Raw genomic sequence first — 15,948 nt, forward strand, 5'->3', positions numbered from 1 at the left:
CTAAATCATTGCTATTGCAAAGCTGTATTTTTCCCATAGCCAAAAAAGTAACAACACTTTTGTTTTGGCTGAAAGTGCATGGCTTCTTCACATAGTTGGTGCAATCACATGATGTACAAGGTTTGTTATGATTATTATTCCATCTCAAATTGGTATCATTGTTGCCCAGCATTCCCAAAACATTCCAACTTTCCTGGAATGTGTGTACCATTCTCTGCCTGAACTCCATCTTCTTGCAGCTTCTGGCAAGTTAGGACAGCTCACAAGCTCTCCTAAATCCCTGTGAAATTAGGAGTAGTTTCCTAAATCAGGAAAATTGATAATGTGTAATAACAAACAGACAAAGCATAAAGGTTTGGGGTTTCTAGCCTTGTATACTGTAGCAAAATATGGTCAATCATTTCCAAAAAACTGAAAGACTTAGAAGGATGGGAAGACGGACAATTTATGGGGTCGGAACGGAAATTAAACAGTGGGATGTTGGGAAAACCATGGTGCTGGATGGGTGGCAGACATCATCAAACGGGGACCAGAGGGAAGAAAGGAACCTGGAAGTGTTGCGACTCTTTGGATCATCCGGGCGGTATTACGACGGTGGCTCCTCGTTCTTTCTGAGAAAATAAGAAGAGAAAGGTTAGTGCGCTGCCGTTGTCCCCGTTGTTTGCGGTGCATGTTGGGTCCTTAAACTGCTCCCCAAGCGCTTGTGCGTGACACATGCTATAACTCCTACTCCTAAGATTAGGACCAAATTGGCATTACTCTGAGATCCAGCAAGTTAGACATTGAACTCTGAGGGTAATATCAACTACTGCTCCAGTCCTTCTCTGTTTTGGCCTATATGGCTCTAACTATAGTTTGATGGAGTGTCTGACCCTCACAGGATACACTTTTTTTCTGAGACATTTTTAAAATTTAGTTTTTTTGTTTCGGCTTGATGTGCCACTGTAACATCCATACTGACAACTTCATCTGTGAAGGTAAGGACCAAAACTAATCAGATTTATTTTAGGAAGGGATGCCAGACCTGATTACTAACCAAAGCATTTCATGTTTTCGACCCAAATTAATTCTTCAATTTAATTTCTAGGTTGTTGAGTTTGGGGCAGTAACTTCTTCACACCTGAAGATTAAATGTATAATTCCATTTCACACATTCCACTGTGAAGGCAATCATAGCGAAGTGGAAGACAACTGGAAGTATAGTGAACCAGCCTAGGTCAGGCTCTCCTGTTAAAATAACAAAGAAAATGTCAAGAAAACTAGTCAGAGAAGTAAGATCAATTCCTAAGGTGACTCTCAGTGACCTGCAAAGCTCAGTATCTGCAGCTGGAGTGGATGTGCTCAAGACTACAATATCAAAGGTTTTGCATAGAGAGGGGCTATATGACAGAGTTGCCAGAAAAAAAAGCACTACTAAAAAAAATGTCATCTGAAAGATCAATTAAAATTCGCTAACAGACATCTTGACAATAGTCTTGCATTCTGGAGTAATGTACTTTGGTCTGATGAGACCAGAATTGAACTTTTTGGCCACAACAAAGGCGTTTGTCTGGTGGATGGAAGGGACTGCAAATGATCTGCCAAATACCATACCTACCATTAAGCATTAGGGGGGGGGTATTTTGGGGTAACATCATGCTTTGGGGCTGCTTCTCTAGGGCAGGCACTGAGGCCTCATATTGAAGGAAGAATGGATAGTAAGAAGTATATCCACATTTTGGAACGTCATTCATGAAACTGGGACTCGGACAACGATACCACTTTCAACAGGACAATGACCCGAAACATTGTGCAAAGTAACAAAAGCATGGTTTGACAAAAAGAAGATCCAGGTTTTGCAGTGGCCTAGCCAGAGTCCGGATCTGAATCCGATTGAAAATTTGTGGCATGATCTCAAAATTGCACTTCACAAACGAAAGCCTTCAAACTTTGTCCAGTCGTAGAGGTTCTGCAAGGAAGAATGGGAAAAATTGCCTCTATCCAGAGGTGCTAAGCTTGTAGATGGCTATCCAAAGCAATTGCAAGCAGTTATTGCTGCAAAAGGTGCTGCTACCAAGTATTGACTGTGTGTCATGTGAAGGGGTCAATTACTTTAGTTTAGTTCACCAAGCTCTAAATGTTTCAAAATATGTACACAGGGAAATAAAAGTTCACTGTGATACTCTGCATTTGTGATTTTTATAGGTTGTAATGATGTAAGATGGAAATATGGTGGCTTTTCAGAGGGGGTCGAATACTTTTTCAATCCACTGTACAACATTAAAAACCAAACAAACAGATATAAATGCATTCCTGGTTATGAAGCCACTTGTTTATTTGCATTTTGTCTGGTTTAAGCTTTTTTTTTGTTTAAGATTGTGTTTTCTGCATGTGTCCTTTAGTTTTGGTTGTTGTAGTGTACTACAGTATTAGTTTGTTAGCATGTCCAAATTATCTTTGGGAATTTACCTCTCACCAATCATGTACAGATGAAACAAACAGCCAATCGCTGTACAATTGCTTCTCTAATGATGGTACAAAGTAGAACTTACATTCTTGATTTATTTTCCTTCTTAGAGTCTTTCTTTAATGTCTGTTTGTAATGTAATCTTTTTGTTCTTGGGTGAATTTAGGGAAAAAAAACCTGCGCATTCAATTATAAAAAGATGTAATTCTTGAGCTATAAGTATTTTTTAAGCTAGTGAATTCCCATACTGTAGCACAGTTCACGAAATTAGCTAACACAATTCAAGGGAGTATGATAAGCATTCATAAAAAGTATACTGCCTCTCAGTGGCTGTTTTACTTTTTCACTGAAAGACCATAATTTTCAATATTTCAATTCTCAATTGAATTCTTTACTTCAATATCATAATTGTACTATAGCAGCTATCTTTGAAGTTCTATCTCATATTTTCCTTGGGACATATTCAGTTTGAAGGATTTGCATGATAGATGGAATATTTTTTTTAATTTTATTGATTTTATTAAACTCAAATAACATTCCATACACATAACTCAAGTTTACAAAAAAACAAAAAGGTTTGAATCAAATCAACCCCCACCCCTGAGAAAGACACCTAGGCCAGCAGTATAAAACTTTATATTAGTAAAAATAAGTGAATAGATACATTAATAAATGAATAAAGATAAGTGGAGTAAAAGAGGGGAGAGAACCTGCTTCCTCAATTTAAATGCTTATTCTAAAATGTCATTGATTAGATCCTTCCAGGTTTTGAAAAAGTTTTGTACAGATCCTCTGTGTGAATTTGATTTTTTCCAGATTTCAAATAATATATAATATCAGTAACCCACTGACTTAAAAGAGGTGAGTTAGGATTCTTCCAATTGAGCAAGATAAGTCTACTTGACAGTAGTGTAGTAAAGGCAATTACAGTTTGATTGTCCTTTTCCACTTTAAGGCCATCTGGGGGTACACCAAACACCGCTGTTAGTGGATTAGGAGAGATTATGACACCAAGGCTGTCTAAAAGGTATTTAAAGATTTTGGTCCAAAATGATGTTAATTTGGTGCAGGTCCAGAACATGTGCCCCAGTGAGGCCGGATGTTGATTATAGCGTTCACAGGTTGGATTTTTGCCCTGGAAACATATTGGACAATTTTAAACAAGAGAGATGCGCTTGATATATAATTTTGAGTTGAATAATTCTATGCTTTGTGCATATGGAGCTTGACTGAATTCTGTGCATTGCTTATTTCCACTCTTTTTCTGAAATGTTGAGTAAAAGATCCTTTTCCCACTGTTCTTTCAGATGTTTAAAAGGGAGGGACTGTAAAATATTTTTATATATTGCATGGGATACTGTCTGAGTCCTCGAGACTGAGCAATATTTTTTCAAGCACAGATGTAGGTGGGAGGTAAGGAAAATTGGGCAGGTTCTGTTTAACAAACTTTTGAATTTAAAGGTAGTGAAAGAAATGTGTTGCTGGAAAGTTAAATTTGGAGTGTAATTGTTCGTAGGATGCAAAGACATTGTCTATGTACAGATCTCTAAGTGATTTAATCCCAAATGTTTTTCAGGCATTAAAAACGGCATGTTTGAGAGGGTGGAAAAAGGTGGTTCTTGTTCAGAGGTGCCACAAATAAAAGCTTCTCTATCTTAAAAGACTTCCTACATTGGTTCCATATTGTGATTGAGTGAGGCACAATTGGGTTGCTAGTATATTGGTGATAACTTGTATTTATTGGGGTGCAAAGCAAGGAATATAAAGAAATACTGCAGGATTTTATTTCTATAGCGGACCAAGCCTGTGTATGTTCATCTATGTGTGTCCATGTCCATGTTTTTATAGTTTGTATGTTTGCTGCCCAGTAATAAAATTGAAAGTTAGGTAGAGCCATGCCACCTTCCGCCTTAGGTCTTTGTAGGGTCACCCTTTGAATATGTGGATGTTTTGAATTCCAAATAAATTAGGTTATGGTTGAATCTAATTTCTTGAAAAAATAATCTATTGATGTATACTGAAATGTTTTGAAATAAAAAGAGAAGCTTAGGAAGGATATTCATCTTAACAACGTTAATTCTTCCAGCTAAAGTCAGATGAAGGGTTGACCATCTATGCAAGTCTTGCTTAATTTTTTCCATACATACGGCAAAATTTTGTTGGTACTTAAACTGATCTGCGATGATAAAAGGGAAGGTGTCCAATCTAATATTGTATGCTTGAGAATTCACTGGGAAGAGCACACTTTTATTTAAATTGATTATGAGACTAGAAATCTTTTGAAATACAGTTAGTGCTGTTAGGACTTCAGGCACAATATTTTGTGGGTCTGATATATACAGTACCATATCATCTGCATATAGAGAAATTTTCTGTTCCAGTCCTTCTCTGATAATCCCCTTTATCTCAATAGCATTTTGACAATGAATTGCCAGTGGCTCAATGGCGATTGCAAAAAGCAGTGGTGACAAGGGGTATCCTTGTCTGGTACCACACTCTAGTTTAAAGTAGTCTGAATTAATGTTGTTAATACAAACTTGAGTTTCTGAATTTGTATACAGTAGTTTGATCCATGCACAAATGTTCGGGCCAAACCCAAATTTCTGTAATTTAGTGAAAAGGTAGTTCCATTCTACCATGTCAAATGCTTTTTCTGCATTCAACAATAATGTGGGTGAATATATTACATTAAACAAGCGTTGAAGATTTGAACTAAGTGTCTGCCTTTAACAAATCTGGTTTGGTCTTGTGATATTACCGAAGGAAGCACTTTCTCCATCCTTCTAGCTAGGACTTTGGAGAGTATCTTAATATCATTATTCAGAAGTGAAATTCATCTGTACGATGCACATTTTAATAAGTCATTGTTTTGCTCAGGAAAGCTGGTAATTAATGCTTGGCGAAAAGTTTGAGGTAGAATTTTATTTTCTCTAGCTGCTGTGAATTTTGCTAAAAGATGGAGAGCTAGCTGAGTTGAGAATTTCTTATAAAATTCGGAAGAGTAGCCAACAGGGCCTGCTGCTTTCCTACTCTGCAGTGAATTTATAGCATCTAGTAATTCTGATAGTGCCAGAGGTTTATCCAATTCCTTTGCACTAAGAGTATCTATTTGTGGTATCTCTAATGCGTCCAGAAATGCATTAGATTGTGTCTTGTATTCTTTAATCTCAGTAGAATATGAGGATTTATAGTAGTCTCTAAATGTGTGCATTATATTTTTATGGTCAATGATTTTTGTCTTCATTTGTGTTGGTGATTTGTGGAGCTAAGATCTTATTAGCTTTCTCTCCATGTTCATAATAATGATGTCTTGATTTAAGTATGAGTTGTTCAGTTTCTTTATTTGTGAAGAGGTTGAGCTTTGAATGCAGAGCCTGCCTTTTCCTATGAAGCATCTCAGTTGGACACTTGGCATTGTTCTTGACCTATTCTATTATTCTAGTAATTTCATTGATTAGCTCTGATATGTTCTTGATTTCCAATTTATTTCTGTGGGAAAGATATGAGATAATCTGTCCTTTTATGAAAGCCTTCAGGGTTTCCCAGAGTGTTCCTGCAGAAACCTCTGAGGATGTATTTCTCTCTAAAAAAATTGATTTGCTTGGATATAAATTCTGTATAGTTCTCATCTGCTAATAAAAGTGGATTAAAACGCCATCTGCGAGATGAGTATGTGGGGTATATTGATTTTAGCTCCAGAATCAAAGGGGCATGGTCAGAAATAACAATAACATTGTACTTACAAGATTCAATTGTAGGCAAGAAGTTGTTATCTACAAAGAAATAATCAATTTTTGAGTAGCAATCACACACTGGTGAGTAGAAGGAATATGCTCTTGAGTTTGGGTTTAGAAATCTCCAGGGGTCTGATAAGTTGTGGTCAGTTACAAACTGTGTAATTATCTTTGCAGTGTTAGATGTCATCACCCCTGTGGCAGGAGTTATTGCAATGAATCCTATTGTTACGTTGGCATTTATAATTATAAGGATTAAAAAGATTTATTAGAAATAGCTTGCTCTCTTTCTCTCTCCCCCTAGTCTCCCCACACCCTCCCATTTTGCCTCCCCACTTGAGACTGGACCCCACTTCCCAAAGTCACAGTCCTCTAACATACCTAGTGGCAGAACACATACAAAACAAAACAAGCCCCCCCAGCAGCAGTGTATGAGGAATAAAGTTGAGATATCTATTACCAATACAGTCTCATTACCGTAAGCCTAAAATATAATCCTCAACAATCTTGAGATAGTAAAATAGTAAACCCAGGAAATGGTGTTGAAATGTGGCCCTGGATAAGCATAGTAAACCCTAATACAATAATAACAATAACAAAAAACCAAGGGTATGATGTTAAATAGTCTCCTTTAGAAGAGAAAAAAAAAAGAATTATTAATTTAATTTCATCTACACATACATACATATACGCATATAACTGTAATTAAGGCATGAACAAAAAGTGGCCGAGAAGGGAAAAGGATGCATAATTACAGTACCAGTATCACTTCAAGTGGATCAAACAGCCGGTAAGACAACTTTGCCATGACATGACAGGATGCAACTCACGATTGTATTTAAAAAAAGTGTCAGGATCAGTTTTCTTAACTCTTTTTCTGCTTCCTTCGTAGTGGTAAAGATGTAATGCTTGTCTTGAATATCCACTTTCAGTTTGGCAGGGTACAAGAGGCTGTATCTGATCTCGGCTTTCCATAAGCGCTGTTTAATAATGTAAAAAGGTACTAGTTTAGCAACTGTTGAGGGTGAGAAATCCGTGAAAATGAGAATGTGATTTATTCAAATATAATCTCTTGTTTCTGTCTGAGAAGTGACATCACATGTAGTTTAAATTGGAATTTTTCAAAGTGCACGATAAGACTCCTAGGTTTAGAAGTATTTGATCCCCATATGCGATAAGTTGCTGCTATTTCGGTGTCTGATTTACAGTCCTCTCCAATTATTTTGTAGAATAGCTCAGCTACGAATTTTACTGGGTTTGGACTCACACAATTCTCTGGGAGACCTTCGATTCTAATATTATTCTTTCTGCATCCATCTTCCAGTGCAGTCTGTCTCTGAGTTTTTTGCTTTCCCGTCAGCGGTAGATTCCAGATGTTCAGCTGTTTCAATTCGAGTTGTGAATGTTTGCTTAACGTCCTCTAACTAATCACCAAGTGCTTTCAGTTTTTTCTCAAACTTAGATGCATTTTCCTGAATTTATTCCTCATTTTTTTCTAGCATACCTTTAAAGGCTGCCTCAAAGTGATTATTTACACGTACCTCCAGGTCTTTAATATCCTGCCGCAGCTTCTTGTTTGTCTTGAGCATATAATTTATTTCTTTCTTTATATCTTCCTTGAGCAATGGCCATTGCACTGATCATTACCTTCAGTTTGGACAGATTGTTTTGGCCTTCGTGCTCCACAGGTGAAGTGACAAGCCCTGTTACAGCTGATGCTCCCGGCTCGCAAGGAATAGATGAAAATGCAGAAAGCAAGGCCATTTCCAGTTTCAATGGATCTTCTGGAATCGACGAGCCATCGTGACCTGCATCACTTGCATATTCGTTCCCACTTTTGCTCTCAACTGGAGATGATGCAGTGGCCCAGGGTGTCAGCAGATTAATGCTTTCATCTGTCTGTTCCAGGTCAGTCTCTGTAAGGCCATATCTTGAGGTTGGACTTGGACTTGATGCCTGTCTAGGCTTGAGTGTAGCTTTGGATTTCTTTTCCGTTTCTTTCAGAGTCCCTTTCTTCCTCATGTTTATATATGCTTGCATATACTATAATAGAACTTCCTCAAGTTGGGTAAATACGGGATACCTCAGGATGATAAAAATAAGAGAAAAATTAACACCGCTGCTAACGGAGTTCCGCTTCAGACGTCCATTTGGACGAGACCAAATTCAGATGGAATAATTTGAGTCTTTGCCCAAACAGGTACATATTATAGATAGGGCTTTAGCATGTGACAATAGGTTGTTTCTTGAGTTAAAGGTCTTACAAACACTTAGATTTGTAACTAAAGGGAAATTTTTTTTATGGTAAACTAAGCTTTAACTGTTTGACATATTTCGGTATATTACTCATATACATTTTCATATTAAATCACATATAGTATCTGTATAAACTTTTATTTGAGGATTCATCCTCAAAAATTATTCAGTATGATTGCTTGATACCATTATGCCTGGTGTCAGCACTAGCAAACACCCAAATATCTGTGCAACTCACACATCTAACTAATAATTAAAGATGTATAGGTTGTTTGATGTTAGGAATATTCTCTGTAAGTTTAGTGCATGTTTCTTTTGTTTGTTATTATTATCCTTTATTAGGTTAAAGTCAATGCATGTGTAATTATTATGAGTTGTATCATTTTGTACTTTGCAAAACCACTTGTTTGCAATCAAATGATTTGCGTTGCTATGTGTCATGTCATCATCTTTCCAGTTTATAAGACAGTGTTGAGGCAGCTATATATATTACTTTTGGTAAATTTCTCTTTAAATCAAATCTCATATACTAGTGATTTCTTGAAATTAAGCTGTTTTCATGGGTACTAAACTTCTGGCATTCTTTTTAACTTTGTTTTTAATTAGTAGTTTTTCAGGTTTTCATAGTTAGTTTCTCTGATTTCCACCTGGTTTTCTGATTTCTGTCTGCCCTTTGTGTCCCTTAACAAAGTCTTTTGCTCCTGTTTTTTTTCAACCTTTAAGTTCTCCCATAATATAGAGTATGCTAGATGAAAACTTTTAATATCATCTCTGAACATAGCATTCTGTTTGACAAAAGCCCAATGGACTTTTGATGTTATTAACAAATCTCTCCATTTCAAGCTACTTAATAATAATTCACATGAATAAATCACAGAAATAACCACAACTAGAAAAAACAACTGAAATATATTTTAAATGTTGTAAACCTCCTTGGATAAAGGCATCAGACAAATAATAAGTAATAATAAACCACATAATTAAACACAACTAGTCCAGTTTAATATTGTCAATTAACATAACCTGTATGTCCTTGAGATGAAGGTGAAAACTAAAGAACTGAGAGAAAAGTTTCAAAAAATTAAAAGGACAATGTGCAAATTAAACATTGACAGTTCACACTTACAGGTTTGAACTCAAGACTTTTAACCCTGAAGCTAATAGTAAGAAAGATAACACCATGTCTCACTCATTGAGTACATTCTGTTATCTAGTTTTGGTAACACCCAAGTCTCTCATTTCATATTAAGCTTTTTAAATAAAGAACCATGAAAAATGTACTTATCTCAGAATATCTGGTGCTATAAATTTTTAGAATGCAATTCATTTTAAATGAAATTGCCTAGTATCTATTTAAAAAGGAAAACAAAAAGCAATGTTTAGAGCTGAATGACTGAAATCTAACCATGTAGTATTTGGTTCAAAGCAGGAGCAAGCCCTGGATGAGGTGCCAGCCCATCAGTGGGTACGTTTACACACACCAACACAAGGCTAGAGTTCAATTTATGTTCATCAGTTCGACTGAAAAGCACATCTTTAATGAATGGGGGAGAAATCCACTAAAACAACAACAAGGCTGAAATCCAGGATCCATGTCCTGCACCTATGACTCACCAGCTTAACTTATTTCATCACTCATTTTGATTCTCTCTTTATTTCAAATAAAATGTAACACTTGGAATGTGGCACCCAAAAAAGCATAGAAAAAGCTTTAAAAGCAAACATAAAGACAATGTTATAGGAGTAATTGCCTCAAAGATGAATGAGCATTCATATTGATTAAGGCAAGTTCAATAACAGAAATATTGCAGTGGCAACATCCCGGAAAGCAAGTAATTCTGTGCCAGTACTGGCAGATATAGTTAAACCAAGATGATATAGTTTTGAGTCTACTACAACATTGCGTTGCCCTTGGCCAATGTTTATGTAACCTCAGAGAGCTGGTCTTTTTCTGATCTGAGAAGTCTGCATCAAAAATAATTTATTGGAAGATGAATTTATCTATAGAAATGTGTCTGCAGTACTGCTAGGTCTAAGAAGATAGATATATTTTACTAAAAACCCACTTTTCCATATTTGGTGTTTTTAATTTTGTTTATGCAATGCAGTTTAATGATAAAAATAAAACTTTGGAGAGAGCACACACCCAAAAACACTTCTGCAACTCCTTCCTTTAGGGTTCTGCTATCATCATCTACAGATCAATTGATTTTAACATTAGAACATTAGAACTTTAGAACATTAGAAGTTGTCTGAAGATGATAGTTTCAAACTGTCACAGAATGCAATATAAAATGTAGAACACACTGCACATGCCTTTAAAGGATTAGTTCTTTAGTGTTAATTCAGAGATCAAGACAAGTACAAAAGAACTAGTTCATTCTTTCATTGCACATCACTAGACAAGAGACTCACAGTACATACACTAAGCTAGTTCATTGAAATAATGAGTTTATGTACTAAACAACGCTACATTTATAAAGGTAAAATTATAATATGAACAATACAACTTTGTTAGCCGATGTTTTAACTGCAACATACGCTAACAGCATACTATGGGCACTTTGTCACACACAACTTATGCCATTGTATATATGTAGGCTAGCCTAATCCAAAACTGAAATCAATTTTACTTAGTCATAAAAGATATAAGCACTTATATGTTAAGTTTCTTTTGACATCTAGGCAATAAAAATATTTTCTTATTTGATTATTATTATGTGTGAATTGTTTATTTGGTTGCTTGCTTTTTATATTGTTTAGTGTTGTTGTTACACTGTTATGATACTATTATAAATTTGAAACTAGAATATAGCTGCTTGTTGTTTTTGAAGTGAATGAATCAGTGATTCAAAGATTTTAATCACTTTGGTGAACTGAACAAAATGAATCGAAACACTAAAAAGAATAATTTGCAAGTCACTAATTAGAATAATCTAGACGAGAACAGACATCACGTCTAGTTTACTGAAGTCCAACTGACTACCACACTACTTAGCAGCTAATTCTATGTGTCTATGGTTCCCCGTGTAAAGAAAAACTTCCTAATTATTGTGAGAAATTTACCCGAAACAAGTTTACAACTGTGTCCCCATGTTCTTGATGAACTCATTTTGTCGTACCAGTCATGATACACTGTACTAAGTCCCTTCATAAGAATGCATTTTTAAATTTGGCAGTACATAATTCAAGATAAGACCTAGGTAAAACATTATAGATCATCTAAAATGACTTAGGTGATTACAATCCAAACTGAAAGACTTGCTTTTACTAAAAATGTCAAGAAAAGGAATTTTTTGGCTTAGTAAAGTGGAACGCAAATGGGTGACCACAAAACACAATGGGGGAACACTGCCACGATTGCAGAAAGTGTGCTGGAAAGCACCAGTGACACCAAAAGGGGTATGTAGACTAGATCAGTGGATAAGGCTTGTCTTGTGTCACTCACAATTTGAGATACAGTATATTCTATGAATGAAATATACAAGAGTGAATGAATAATTGGGATGCATTGTGAAACCCAGTATATGTTTGCTTTAAAATAGGATAAATGATTAGTTCAGACTGAAGTAAGAAGAGTTTTATGAGAGGACTTACACACCAAACAAAGAAATGCCAGAGAAGGAGTTTGACTGTGAGGGGAAAGAAGTCAGAGGGAAATGTAAAGGATGCAAAGGAAATTTAGACTGTAAGTACACACCATTACTTTTAAGAGCAAACTGATCCTGGTGATAGAAGAAAAACAAGGTGGAAGAAAGACTGAAGTGTTCAAGCAATTCTTAAAACATGCATAACAAGAGTCATTAAAAATATTAATAAAAATTCAATGTTAGGACATTGGAGGGCACGTACTATGGTGTCACCCAGTCAAAATAAAATAATTATTTAATAAGAATGATTAATTGTGTCACCTCGTGATGAAATCAAATAATTTATCAGTTAAGCACCAGGGGCCTCATGCATAATGCTGTGCATAGAATTCGCACTATAACATGATGTAAGCACAAAAGCTGAAATGTACTTACGCACAAAAAAATCCAGATGCATAAATATATATGATATGTTGGCTATCTGTATAATTTTTTTTATTAAGAATCTTCTCAGTTCTTATGTGTTTATGTGTTTCTGTTTCATTTACCCTTTGGTTTTGTTTGTCTGATATGTTGGGTTTTTATTGTACAACACTTTGGTCAGCCTTGATGTTGTTTTTAAAGTGCTTTATAAATAAATAAATAAAATAAATAAATAAATTTGCCAACTTCCACGTTCTTCCACTACATAAATCCTGGTCAGCGTGAAAAGTAATGCACTTGCACGCACCTACTGTCCCGCCCCGTCTCCTCCCAGAATGCCTCTTTGAATATGCAAATAAATATAAATAGCTCTTAAGATCAGCCTTCTGTGAAAAGACAATGGCAAAAGTACGATGGAAAATAGAAGAATTTCAGCGACTACCAAGTGGAGGCAAGGAAAAACTTACTATTTGTTGGTTTAAACAGTGGTATAAACAACAAAAGGAAGTTGATAGAGTGACATAGTGTGTCGGAGAAACTCGAAAGCTCAAGTTCACAAAGTTGCACAGTGCCCAAAATAAAAAAGAGGTTGTCACATATCAAAATTGGAGTGAAAAGGTGAAGCATATCCCACCGTCTGAGTGTCATATGAAAGCTTATTAGGGTACAGAGAAAAAAAAAAAAGCACAAAGTGGGGAAAAGGCACGAAATGTCAACTTTAATCTCAAAATTTACACTTTAATATCGTAGTTTATTTTGTCATTAAAGTAGAACATCATAAAGTTCATCTTAAAATCATTTAATTTACTAGTTTCTCAAAATAAAGTAGCATGCTAAATGCTTTTTTTTGTATTTGATCTTCTATGTGTGTGAATCACTACGTGCTTCCGGGCTTTCTCTTCCTCCAACAGGACACAGAATCCATTACATTCATAATATTACAGCTCTCTGAATAATTAAAATACTGAGAAGTATACGTGATATCATTTTCATGATGATAGGAGTTGAAGCATGTTATTAAACATGGGAACACAGTGGCGCATTGATTCATGTCTCACGCAAGATGCTTGCTGCGCCATGCATGACCTTCAATGAAATACTTCATCACAGAAGTACTGTCTCTTTCAAATGTACTAACCCCCAATTCCTGTCCTTACTTTTCTTTCTTCAAATACCCAATCGCAACACAATCAGCTCTGTAATAGACGTTAAGCCATCTGTAAACATAGAACACCAATTCTTCAAAACATTTAAGGAACATTGAAATATCTCCATAATGTTTAATTATTCTGTCCATCTATCCTTCCAGTTTCGCGCCAGCCACAGCGAGAATACAACGCAAGGCAGGAACAATCCATGAACGAAAAGCTCCTGGCTAGCGCTGCGGCACCGTGTATTTAAAGTTAAAGTTTTATCTGTATAATATAATAAACATATTTTGCTGCATTTCATCATAAAAATGATATCGTCATCATATGTAAATACGCGCTTTATAAAGTGGTTGTTCAATATTATAATTGTATAACAAGTTTACAGTGAGGTGACTGTACTTATAAGTACAGACAGCTCTACAAGGAACACTTGACAGACTGATGGAGTGTATTTAGAGTTGTGATGAAACTGTTCCTGAACCGCGAGGTCAGTACAGGAAAGCGTTTGTCGGATGAGAGCAGTTCAAATAGCAAATTGCTGAGGCAGCGTATGCATGATGCTGTATACTGATAATTCTCTTTCCGATCAGCTGCTGTACAGCTGTGATTCACAATCAGATACAGTGATATAAATACTCTGAGTGGTGCAGTGAGAGTAACATGGAAAAAGATGATCCGATGTGGCAACCCATAACGTGAGCAGCTGAAAGAAGAAGAAGAAGATGCAGTGAGAGTAACAATGCTAAAGTAGTTATGGTATTTGGAATAGTTTGACCATTACATTGTTATAGGTTAATTACAATCAGATGCATTAAACTAATAAGCAATATGCGGTTAATTTCAGTGTATTTATAAAGCCGCGTCAGGGATGTGGACCTGAAAAAGAAAGATAAACCACACAGGAACAGTAGCACTGCTTTGACGCAGCATGCCGCCAGTCTGCTAAAACCGAGTGCAGAACTTGCATACGACAGAGTATGAGCTACCGTGGAAATGTGCGTGGCTTTACGCAAAGTTTAGGTATTATACATCGCAATTTGAACATGGAAACATTCTTACACAACATTTCTGTACGTACACACCGTTTATACATCAGGCCCCAGGTCTGAAATGCATGTACAGTAATCCCTCCTCGATCACGGGGGTTGCGTTCCAGAACCCCCCGCGATAGGTGAAAATCCGCGAAGTAGAAACCATATGTTTGTATGATTATTTTTATATATTTTAAGCCCTTAGAAACTCTCCCACACTGTTTATAAATATTCTCCGCACAGTTATACAGTAAACCCTTGTTTATCGCGGTTAATCCGCTCCAGACAGTGTCACACACGTGTGCATGGGAAGCAGCTGAAGGGCTTAGGAAATACTGTTTATACATCTGCCCGGGGGGGCGGGGTGCACTGACGCTCTTTCTGAGTTCTCTGCAGGTCTTACCGGGAAATCCCACCAGGAGCCGCCATTTCCAGGAAGGACACATCACTTCCGGTTCCGGCCCCAAGAATGAGGTCACTTCGGTTCCGGCCCCAAGGATGATGTCACTTCCAGTTCCGGCCCAGAGGACGACATCATTTCCGCCCTCTGTGCTATAAAGCTCACTGCCTTTGCTTAGGCAGGCAGTTCTGTTTTGGACTCTGTTGTGTAAACAACTGTTAACAATGCCTCAAAGACTTTTGCAGCCGGGAAACCGTAATAAACGGGTGGCTGCCCCAAACCTTTCCACGTCTCTGGTCTCCACTTATTACAGTGGCGTAGTCGGCAGGATGGTGTCCCGATGAACCGGGACACGAACTATCACGGAACCAGGTGGGTGAGTACCGGGCCGAGTTTCGGGCGGGAGTGCCAGAGGGTCAGGAAGGACGCTGTGCAGGCTCTGCTCCATGAGCATAACCGGTGGGGACCACCCATCTCGTGGAGAACGTAGGGGACCCACAGGCGTGGGCTGGCTTCTGGGGAACACACACGAGTGGCTCAGTATGCTCTCCTTGGCAGGAAAGCCGAGCTGCCCATCGGGACCAAGGTCCCAGTTAACGATGGGTTGTCCCCAGGCCGGCAGGTGAAGGAAATCATAAACTGGGAGTTTAACCCAAGCAAAGGGCTGTCAGAGCAGGCTATGGCTCTCTGGCAACAGGTGGGTGAGTGGCTACGCCATTCGAGTTAACCCCCTTACAAATAGTGCAGCAAGTGGCCTGTTTTCTGCTGCTAAAAAGACTACCCCAGGAATTTGCCCAGCCGGCCTGGGGCGAATTCCATTCTATGGACGAGCTGCTGCAGCTCTTGCAAACCCAGAGGCCGGCTGTGAAACCTGGGAGGGCAGAACAGCCGCTCTGTGGACTACCGGGAGCTATGTC

General features: G+C 37.4%; 1 long non-coding RNA gene across 1 annotated transcript in view; it reads right to left on the reverse strand.

The window, feature by feature from the left end:
- Positions 1–360: 360 nt before the first annotated feature.
- The window catches only part of LOC120528624, a 95,217-nt gene continuing 79,629 nt past the window's right edge, over positions 361–15,948 (reverse strand). Inside the window, exon 4 of the long non-coding RNA XR_005633566.1 lies at positions 361–611. This is a non-coding gene — a long non-coding RNA (uncharacterized LOC120528624). The remainder of the gene's footprint in view (positions 612–15,948) is intronic.

Source organism: Polypterus senegalus, chromosome 4 (genome assembly GCF_016835505.1).
Source record: "Polypterus senegalus isolate Bchr_013 chromosome 4, ASM1683550v1, whole genome shotgun sequence".
NCBI classification, from domain to species: domain Eukaryota; kingdom Metazoa; phylum Chordata; class Cladistia; order Polypteriformes; family Polypteridae; genus Polypterus; species Polypterus senegalus.